Source organism: Triticum dicoccoides, chromosome 4A, assembly GCF_002162155.2.
Source record: "Triticum dicoccoides isolate Atlit2015 ecotype Zavitan chromosome 4A, WEW_v2.0, whole genome shotgun sequence".
Taxonomy (NCBI): Eukaryota; Viridiplantae; Streptophyta; class Magnoliopsida; order Poales; family Poaceae; genus Triticum; species Triticum dicoccoides.
In genome coordinates, this window is record NC_041386.1 from 61311711 (window position 1) to 61322727 (window position 11017).

An 11017-nucleotide genomic window follows, 5' to 3' on the forward strand; every position below is an offset into this window, starting at 1 on the left:
TTTTTCATTATAGAACTTGGCTTGTATATTCCAATGATGGGCTTCCTCAAAATTCCCTAGGTCTTCATGAGCAAGCGAGTTGGATGCACACCCACTTAGTTTCTTTTGAGCTTTCATATACTTATAGCTCTAGTGCATCCGTTGCATGGCAATCCATACTCACTCACATTGATATCTATTGATGGGCATCTCCATAGCCCGTTGATACGCCTAGTTGATGTGAGACTATCTTCTCCCTTTTTGTCTTCTCCACAACCACCATTCTATTCCTCCTATAGTGCTATATCCATGGCTCATGCTCATGTATTGCGTGAAGGTCGAAAAAGTTTTGAAAATGTCAACAGTATGAAACAATTGGTTGGCTTGTCATCGGGGTTGTGCATGATTTAAATACTTTGTGTGGTGAAGATAGAGCATAGCCAGACTATATGATTTTGTAGGGATAGCTTTCTTTGGCTATGATATTTTGAGAAGACATAATTGCTTTGTTAGTATGCTTGAAGTATTATTATTTTTATATCAATATGAACTTTTGTCTTGAATCTTTCGAATCTCAATATTCATACCACAATTAAGAAGATTTACATTGAAATTATGCCAAGTAGACTCCGCATCAAAAATTCTGTTTTTATCATTTACCTACTCGAGGACGAGCACGAATTAAGCTTGGGGATGCTTGATACGTCTCCAACATATCTATAATTTTTTATTGCTCCATGCTATATTATCTACTGTTTTAGACATTATTGGGCCTTATTTTCCACTTTTATATTATTCTTGGGACTAACCTATTAACCGGAGGCCCAGCCCAGAATTGTTGTTTTTTGCCTGTTTTAAGGTTTCGAAGAAAAGGAATATCAAACGGAGTCCAAACGGAATGAAACCTTCGGAAACGTGATTTTCTCATCAGATAAGATCCAGGAGACTTGGACCCTCCATCAAGAAAGCCACGAGGTGCGCACGAGGGTAGGGGCGCCCCCCCTAGGGCGTGCCCCCCTACCTCGTGGGCCCCTCGAAGCTCCACCAACGTACGTCTTCCTCCTATATATATCCACATACCCCCAAACAATCGGGGGCGGAGCCAAAAACCTAATTCCACCGCCGCAACTTTCTGTATCCACGAGATCCCATCTTGGGGCCTGTTCCGGAGCTCCACCGGAGGAGGCATCAATCACGGAGGGCTTCTACATCATCATCCAAGCCCCTCCGATGAAGTGTGAGTAGTTTACTTCAGACCTACGGGTCCATAGCTAGTAGCTAAATGGCTTCTTCTCTCTTTTTGGATCTCAATACAATATTCTCCCCCTCTCTCATGGAGATCTATTCGATGTAATCTTCTTTTTATGGTGTGTTTGTTGAGACCGATGAATTGTGGGTTTATGATCAAGTCTATCTATGAATAATATTTGAATCTTCTCTGAATTCTTTTATGTATGATTGGTTGTCTTTGCAAGTCTCTTCGAATTATCAGTTTGGTTTGGCCTACTAGATTGGTTGTTCTTGCCATGGGAGAAGTGCTTAGCTTTGGGTTCAATCTTGCGGTGTCCTTTCCCAGTGACAGAAGGGGCAGCAAGGCACGTATTGTATTGTTGCCATCGAGGATAACAAGATGGGTTTTTTATCATATTGCATGAAACTATCCCTCTACATCATGTCATCTTGCTTAAGGCGTTACTCTATTTTTAACTTAATACTCTAGATGCATGCTGGATAGCGGTCGATGAGTGGAGTAATAGTAGTAGATGTAGAATCGTTTCGGTCTACTTGTCTCGGACGTGATGCCTATATACATGATCATACCTAGATATTCTCATAACTATGCTCAATTCTGTCAATTGCTCAACAGTAATTTGTTCACCCACCGTAGAATACTTATGCTCTTGAGAGAAGCCACTAGTGAAACCTATGGCCCCCAGGTCTCTTTTTCATCATATCAATTTCCATCACTTTACTATTGTTTTGCTTTTACTTTGCTTTTACTTTATTTACTTTGCATCTCTATACCAAAAATACCAAAAAATATATTATTTATCATCTCTATTAGATCTCACTTTCGTAAGTGACCGTGAAGGGATTGACAACCCCTAAGCGCGTTGGTTGCGTTGAGCTATTGTTTTTGTGTAGGTACAAGGGACTCAAGCGTAGCCTCCTACTGGATCGATACCTTGGTTCTCAAAAACTGAGGGAAATACTTACGCTACTTTGCTGCATCATCCCTTCCTCTTCGGGGAAATCCAACGCAGTGCTCAAGAGGTAGCAAGACGTTCGACTACATCAACCACGTTCTCATAATGCATCCGCTTACGGCCTACGAGGGTACGTGGACGATACTCTTCCCTCTTGTTGCTATGCATCACCATGATCTTGCGTGTGCGTAGGACATTTTTTAAATTACTACGTTCCCCAACAAAAGCTCCCAACAAGCAAAAGAAGAACGAGAAATCTTTTTGGGTTTTCTTTTAATTACTACTACTATAGGCATGGAAAGTAAACTATCTAAAAGCTACAAGTAATTTTTTTGGTTTTTCTTAAGGTTTTTCAAACGCACAAGAAGAAAGCTTAAAAAGAAAATAAACTAGCATGGATGATACAATGAAAAAGTATGAGCACCGACAACTGGCATGAGTGTGTGAACATGAATGTAATGTCGGTGAGAAATACATACTCCCCCAAGCTTAGGCTTTTGGCCTAAGTTGGTCTATGCCCATGGATCAAAGTTGTAGCTGGGGTCGTACTGAGATGCAGCGGCAATTGCCTGATGAGCTGCAGCTTGGAGGCGAGCTGCCTCCGCTCTCCTCTCGTACTCGGTCGCCTCCTCCCTGGTTATACCATATCTCCCTTTTGCCTGAAAGTCAAAGAAAGCAGGAGCAGGGAGAGCGACGTGATAGGTGCGCCGTCTGTCAAAGATTAGTTGGTACTGGAGGAACTGATTGTTCCTCTCAACAAACTGATGACGAACCATGGCATTATAATCTAAATAAGCAGGAGGCAACTCAATATCATCTCCACGTATGGGCATCTCAAGAAAATCAGCTAAACGGGTTGCATAAATTCCACCAAAGAAATCTCCATCAATACTATTATTATGCAATCTACGTGCAACAATGGCCCCCAATTTATATTGTCTATCTCCTAATACAGCACTCTTGAGAACACTAAGATCAGGAACACACATGTGACATGCCTCATCCTTACCATTTATGCATCTACCTATGAAGAGAGCAAAATAATGTATTGCAGGAAAATGAATGCTCCCTATGGTAGTTTGCGTGATTTCCCTAGATTCCCCCACAATTATACTAGCAAGAAAGTCTTTATATTCATATTTGCGAGGTTCACTAACATTACCCCACCGTGGGAGTTTACAAGTAGTGTTAAAATCTTCTAAGTCCATGGTATAAGATTTATCATAAAGATCAAATAGGACAGTTTGAGAATTACGTGATGATGTAAATTTAAACCTTCTCACAAATGAATCAGTCAAATAGAGGTATTGATGGCACTTATCTGCCACGAAGCTCTCAAGATCGGCGTTACGCACATATGCTTCAAATTCCTCCTTGATTCCTGCTCGAACCATGAAGTCCTCTGACGGCCATTCACAAGGCCGCACTTGAGCATCCCTTGGTAGTTCATTGCCCGGCTCGCGTATTGCGGTCCTGGGTCCTTGCTTCCTTGAGGAACCACCTTGGTACATTTTCCTAAACATATTTCTTCCTCTGAAAAATTTCTGAAATTTTTAGTAACTCAAAAATAAAAGTGAACCAAACTCAACAAAATTGATAGCAACTACTCCTACAAATGTCCAGAGGCCATATCATGCATTAAAACTACTTTTGACCACAAAAATTTGACATGCAAGCTCAAGAACAGGGTCACCTAAGCAGCAAATTTTTGCAATGAATAAATCACTAGAACAAAAACTAATTTGACCATTAGAGGAGTCACATACCGAAGAACAATCCCCCAAAGTGGTTTTTTGAGAGGAGCTTTCAGCAAGGAGATCGAAAATGGCAGCAAGATGAGCAAGAACTCGGTTTTGAGCTGGCTAGTGATTTTTTTGGGAGGAAGGAGTGTGTGGTGGCTGTAATAAGTGGAGGGGACCCACGTGGGGTCCACGAGGCAGGGGGCGCGCCCAGGGGGTGGGCGCGCCCTCCACCCTCGTGGGCACATGGTTGCTCCCCCTGCTGTGTTCTCAGTGCCAGATAAAGGGGGTACAAAAGGTTGTGTTTTATAAATTCATCCATCTCATGCTCATCAAAAGGAATCCACTAACAAGGTTGATCGGGTCTTGTTAATAAACTCATTTCGAATAACATGAAACCAGAGAATTTTCGAATAACACTAGGTTACCTCAACGGGGATATGCACATCCCCAACAATAAGGATATCATATTTCTTCTTAACAGTAGGAAGAGGAAATTCAAAACCTCCAATAGTAATTGTTGAAATTTTTCCAATAGAATTGATACTGTGGACTTGAGGTTGTTTCCTTGGAAAGTGTATTGTATGCTCATTACTATTAACATGAAAAGTGACATTGCCTTTGTTGCAATCAATAACAGCCCCTGCAGTATTCAAAAAGGGTCTTCCAAGAATAATAGACATACTATCGTCCTCGGGAATATCAAGAATAACAAAGTCTGTTAAAATAGTAACATTTGCAACTACAACAGGCACATCCTCATAAATACCGACGGGTATAACAGTTGATTTATCATCCATTTACAAAGATATTTCAGTAGGTGTCAACTTATTCAAATCAAGTCTACGATATAAAGAGAGAGGCATAACACTAACACCGGCTCCAAGATCACATAAAGCAGCTTTAACATAGTTTCTTTTAATGGAGCATGGTATAGTTGGTACTCCGGGATCTCCTAATTTCTTTGGTATTCCACCCTTTAAAGTGTAATTTGCAAGCATGGTGGAAAATTCAGCTTATGGTATCTTTCTTTTATTTGTAACAATTTTCTTCATATATTTAGCACAAGGGTTCATTTTAAGCATATCAGTCAAACGCATACTCAAAAAGATAGGTCTAATCATTTCAGCAAAGCGCTCAAAATACTCATCATCCTTTTTCTTGGATGGTTTAGGGGGAAAGGCATGGGTTTCTGAACCCATGGTTCTCTTTCTTTACCGTGCTTCCTAGCAACAAAGTCTCTCTTATCATAATGTTGATTCTTTGATTGTGGGTTATCAAGATCAACAGCAGGTTCAGTCTCTACATCATTATCATTGCTAGGTTGAGCATCAACATGAACATCATCATTAACATTATCACTAGGTTCATGTTCATTACCAGATTGTGTTTTAGCATCAGGAATAGAAATATCATTGGGATTCTCAGGTGTGCAAACAACAGGTTCACTAGAAGCATGCAAAGTCCTATCATTCTTCTTTTTCTTCCTCTTATAAGGACTAGGTGCATCAATATTAATTATCTAAGAATCCTGCTCAATTCTCTTAGGATGGCCCTCAGGATACAAAGGTTCCTGAGTCATTTTATCCTCTCTACTCATAACTCTAACAACATTATCATTCTTCTTATTATTTAATTCATTGAGCAAATCATTCTGAGCTTTAAGTACTTGTTCTACTTGAGTGGTAACCATAGAAGCATGTTTGCTAATAAGTTTAAGTTCACCTTTAACTCTAGACATATAATCACTCAAGTGTTCAAGCATATCAACATCGTGTTTCAATTGTCTATCAACATAAGCATTGAAGTTTTCTTGTTTAACCATAAAGTCATCAAACTCATCCAAGCATTGGCTAGCAAACTTAGTAAATGGGATTTCACATTTATCAAACCTATAGAGAGAATTTACCTTTACTACCTGTGTTGGGTTATCAAGACCATGTATTTCTTCAATAGGTGGTAAATTCTTAACATCTTCAGCTTTAATACCTTTTTATTTCATAGTTTTCTTTGCCTCTTGCATATCTTCGGGACTGAGAAATAGAATACCCCTTTTCTTCGGAGTTGTCTTAGGAGTTGGTTCAGGAAGTGTCCAATTATTTTCATTAGTCAACATATTATTCAGTAACAATTCGGCTTGATCAACAGTTCTTTCCCTGAAAATACAACCAGCACGACTATTCAGGTAATCTCTGGAAGCATCGGTTAGTCCATTATAAAAGATATCAAGTATTTCATTTTTCTTGCGAGGATGATCAGGCAAAGCATTAACTAATCAGAGAAGCCTCCCCAAGCTTGTGGGAGACTCTCTTCTTAAATTTGCACAAAATTATATATTTCCCTTAAAGTAGCTTGTTTCTTATGAGCGGGGAAATATTTAGCAGAGAAGTAATAAATCATGTCCTGGGGACTACGCACACAACCAGGATCAAGAGAATTAAACCATGTTTTAGCATCACCCTTTAATGAGAACGGAAACAACTTAAGGATAAAGTAATAGCGAGTTTTCTCATCATGAGTAAACATGGTGGCTATATCATTTAATTTAGTAAGATGTGCCACAATAGTTTCAGATTCATAGCCATAAAAAGGATCAGATTCTACCAAAGTAATTAACTCAAGATCGACATAGAAATCATAATCCTTATCAGTAATAAAGATAGGTGAAGTAGCAAAAGCAGGGTTATATTTCATTCTAGTATTCAAAGACTTTTCTTTAAGCTTAGCTAATAATTTCTTAAGATCGGATCTATCATTGCACGCAAAAAAGTCTCTAGCAGTTTCTTCATCCATAACATAACCCTCAGGAACAACGGGCAATTCATATCTAGGGGAGAATCTTCATCATCACTTTCATCAATATTATCATATTCAATAATTTCATTCTCTCTAACCCTAGCAAGTTGTTCATCAAGAAATTCACCTAGTGGCACAGTATTATCAAGCATAGAAGTAGTTTCATCATAAGTATCATGCAAAGCAGAAGTGGCATCATCAATAACATGCGACCTATCGGAATCAATAGCATGTGTAGGTGTCGCAAGTTTACTCAAAACAGAAGGTGAATCAAGTGCAGAGCTAGATGGCAGTTCCTTACCTCCCCTCGTAGTTGAGGGAAAAATCTTGGTTCTTTGATCTTTCAAGTTCTTCATAGTGATCAACAGATATGAATCCCAAGTGACTCAAAGAATAGAGCTATGCTCCCCGGCAACGGTGCCAGAAAATAGTCTTGATAACCCACAAGTATAGAGGATCGCAACCGTTTTCGAGGGTAGAGTATTCAACCCAAATTTATTGATTTGACACAAGGGGAGCCAAAGAATATTCTCAAGTATTAGCAGCTGAGTTGTCAATTCAACCACACCTGGAAACTTAATATTTGCAGCAAAGTGTTTAGTAGCAAAGTAATATGATAGTAGTGGTAACGATAGCAAAAGTAATATTTTTGGGTTTTATAGTGATTGTAATAGTAGCAACGGAAAAGTAAATAAGCGAAGAACAATATATGAAAAGCTCGTAGGCAATGGATCGGTGATGAAGAATTATGTCGGATGCGATCGATCATGCAACAGTTATAACATAGGGTGACACAGAACTAGCTCCAGTTCATCAATGTAATGTAGGCATGTATTCCGAATATAGTCATACGTGCTTATGAAAAAGAACTTGCATGACATCTTTTGTCCTACCCTCCCGTGGCAGCGGGGTCATTGGAAACTAAGGAATATTAAGGCCTCCTTTTAATAGAGCATCGGACCAAAGCATTAACACATAATGAATACATGAACTCCTCAAACTACGGTCATCACCAGTAATGGTCCCGATTATTGTCACTTGCTACCTCTTGAGCACTGCGTTGGTTTTCCCCGAAGAGGAAGGGATGATGCAGCAAAGTAGCGTAAGTATTTCCCTCAGTTTTTGAGAACCAATGTATTAATCCAGTAGGAGGCTACGCGTGTGTCCCTCGTACCTGCACAAAACAAATAAATCCTCGCAACCAACGCGAATAGGGGTTGTCAATCACTACACAGCCACTTACGAGAGTGAGATCTGATAGATATGATAAGATGATATTTTTGGTATTTTTGTGATAAAGATGCAAAGTAAAATAAAGGCAGAGTAAAAAAGAAAAAGAAATAACTAAGTAGTAGGAGATTAATATGATGAAGATAGACCCGGGGGCCATAGGTTTCACTAGTGGCTTCTCTCGAGAGCATAAGTATTCTACGGCGGGTGAACAAATTACTGTTGAGCAATTGACAGAATTGAGCATAGTTATGAGAATATCTAGGTATGATCATGTATATAGGCATCACGTCCGAGACAAGTAGACCGACTCATGCCTGGATCTACTACTATTACTCCACTCATCGACCGCTCTCCAGCATGCATCTAGAGTATTAAGTTAAAAACAGAGTAACGCCTTAAGCAAGCTAACATGATGTAGAGGGATAGACTCATGCAATATGATGAAAACCCCATCTTGTTATCCTCGATGGAAACAATACAATACGTGCCTTGCTGCCCCTACTGTCACTAGGAAAGGACACCGCAAGATTGAACCCAAAGCTAGGCACTTCTCCCATTGCAAGAAAGACCAATCTAGTAGGCCAAACCAAACTGATAATTCGAAGAGACTTGCAAATATAACCAATCATACATAAAAGAATTCAGAGAAGATTCAAATATTGTTCATAGATAGACTTGATCATAGACCCACAATTCATCGATCTCAACAAACACACCGCAGAAAGAAGATTACATCGAATAGTTCTCCACAAGAGAGGGGGAGAACATTGTATTGAGATCCAAAAAGAGAGAAGAAGCCATCTAGCTAATAACTATGGACCCGTAGGTCTTAGGTAAACTACTCACACTTCATCAGAGGGGCTATGGTGTTGATGTAGAAGCCCTTCGTGATCGATGCCCCCTCCGGCGGAGCTTCGGAACAGGCCCCAAGATGGGATCTCGTGGATACAAAAAGTTGCGGCGGTGGAATTAGGGTTTTGGCTCCGTATCTGATTGTTTGGGGGTATGTAGGTATATATAGGAGGAAGGAGTACGTCGGTGGAGCAACAAGGGGCCCACGAGGGTGGAGGGCGCGCCTGAGGGGGTAGGCGCGCCCCCTACCTCGTGGCCTCCTCTTTTGTGTCTTGACGTAGGGTCCAAGTCTCCCGGGTCTTGTTTGTTGAGAAAATCACGTTCCCGAAGGTTTCATTCCGTTTGGACTCCGTTTGATATTCCTTTTTTTCGAAACCCTAAAACAGGCAAAAAACAGCAATTCTGGGTTGGGCCTCCGGTTAATAGGTTAGTCCCAAAAATAATATAAAAGTGGATAATAAAGCCCAATAATGTCCAAAACAGTAGATAATATAGCATGGAGCAATCAAAAATTATAGATACGTTGGAGACGTATCAAGCATCCCCAAGCTTAATTCGTGCTCGTCCTCGAGTAGGTAAATGATAAAAACATAATTTTTGATGCGGAGTGCTACCTGGCATAATTTTAATGTAATTCTTCTTAATTGTGGTATGAATATTCAAATCCAAAAGATTCAAGACAAAAGTTTAATATTGATATAAAAATAATAATACTTCAAGCATACTAACAAAGCAATCACGTCTTCTCAAAATAACATGGCCAAAGAAAGTTATCACTACAAAATCATATAGTCTGGCTATGCTCCATCGTAACCACACAAAATATTTAAATCATGCATAACCCCGATGACAAGCCAAGAAATTGTTTCATACTTTTGGTGTTCTCTAACTTTTTCAATCTTCATGCAATACATGAGCGTGAGCCATGGACATAGCACTATAGGTAGAATAGAATGGTGGTTGTGGAGAAGAAAAAAAGGGAGAAGATGGTCTCACATCAACTAGGTGTATCAATAGGCTATGGAGATGCCCATCAATAGATATCAATATGAGTGAGTAGGGATTGCCATGCAACAGATGCACTAGAGCTATAAGTATATGAAAGCTCAAAAAAAACTAAGTGGGTGTGCATCCAACTTGCTTGCTCATGAAGACCTAGGGCATTTTGAGGAAGCCCATCATTGGAATATACAAGCCAAGTCCTATAATGAAAAATTCCCACTAGTATATGGAAGTGATAACACGAGAGACTCTCTACTATGAATATCATGGTGCTACTTTGAAGCACAAGTGTGGTAAAAGGATAGTAACATTGTGTAACGCCCCGAGACCGATGTGCCAGGTGTCCTCCAGTTATTCGCTGTTGTTGCCATGTCATTCGCTTGCGTGTTGCATCTTGTCATGTCATCATGTGCATTGTGTGTCTGTATTCATGCATGTTACACTGTTGCTTGCCCTATGCATATGTCCCATGTATTATCACCTCTCCTTTCCTTCTTCCTCATGTTTTTGCAAGTGACATTATTCCCTCCTCCTTTAATGTTCATTTATTTCCTTATGATCTTATTCCATGCCTTATACCTCTCTGTCAAATATCATCCATTTTGGAGTTGTTTTGGTAGGGTTCAAAAATGGCTCAAGTTTGAATTAAATTCAAACTTGAATTATTTTTCTGTCCTTAAAAATTCCCAAAGCAATTTATTCAAATTCTGCACAAATTCTGGACTCCAGGGATATTCTTATATCTCTCAAAACGCTCTCCAATTCCTCTGTGATTTTGCTCTTTTATTTCTGTTTGAAGAAGTAGAAAAGGAAGAGCAGCAGCAACTCAGCGCAGCAGGGAGCAGCCCGGCAGTGGCCCATCTTCAGCGCACCCGCAATAGCCCACCTAGCCCTCCAGATCCTTTTTCCACCTGATACTCACATACCCCTCTCTCTCACTCGCCCCACGTGGCATAGCTGGACCCACGCGTCAGTGGCTTTTCTGTAGCACTAACCCACCTTTCTCCTACCTCTCCCCTCTCCTTTACACGCACGCCATGGCCAGGGTGGCGAGCCAGCCGAGCCCACGCCCCCTATAAGACCTCCCCGCTCCCTCTCCTAGGGTTTCCCCTCTTCCCCTCTTGCCGCCTCCACCTCCTTCCCATCCCTCTGCTTCTTCCACAAATCAGATGCACCGAGAGCAGGGAGATAAGCCTGTCGACGTCTGTC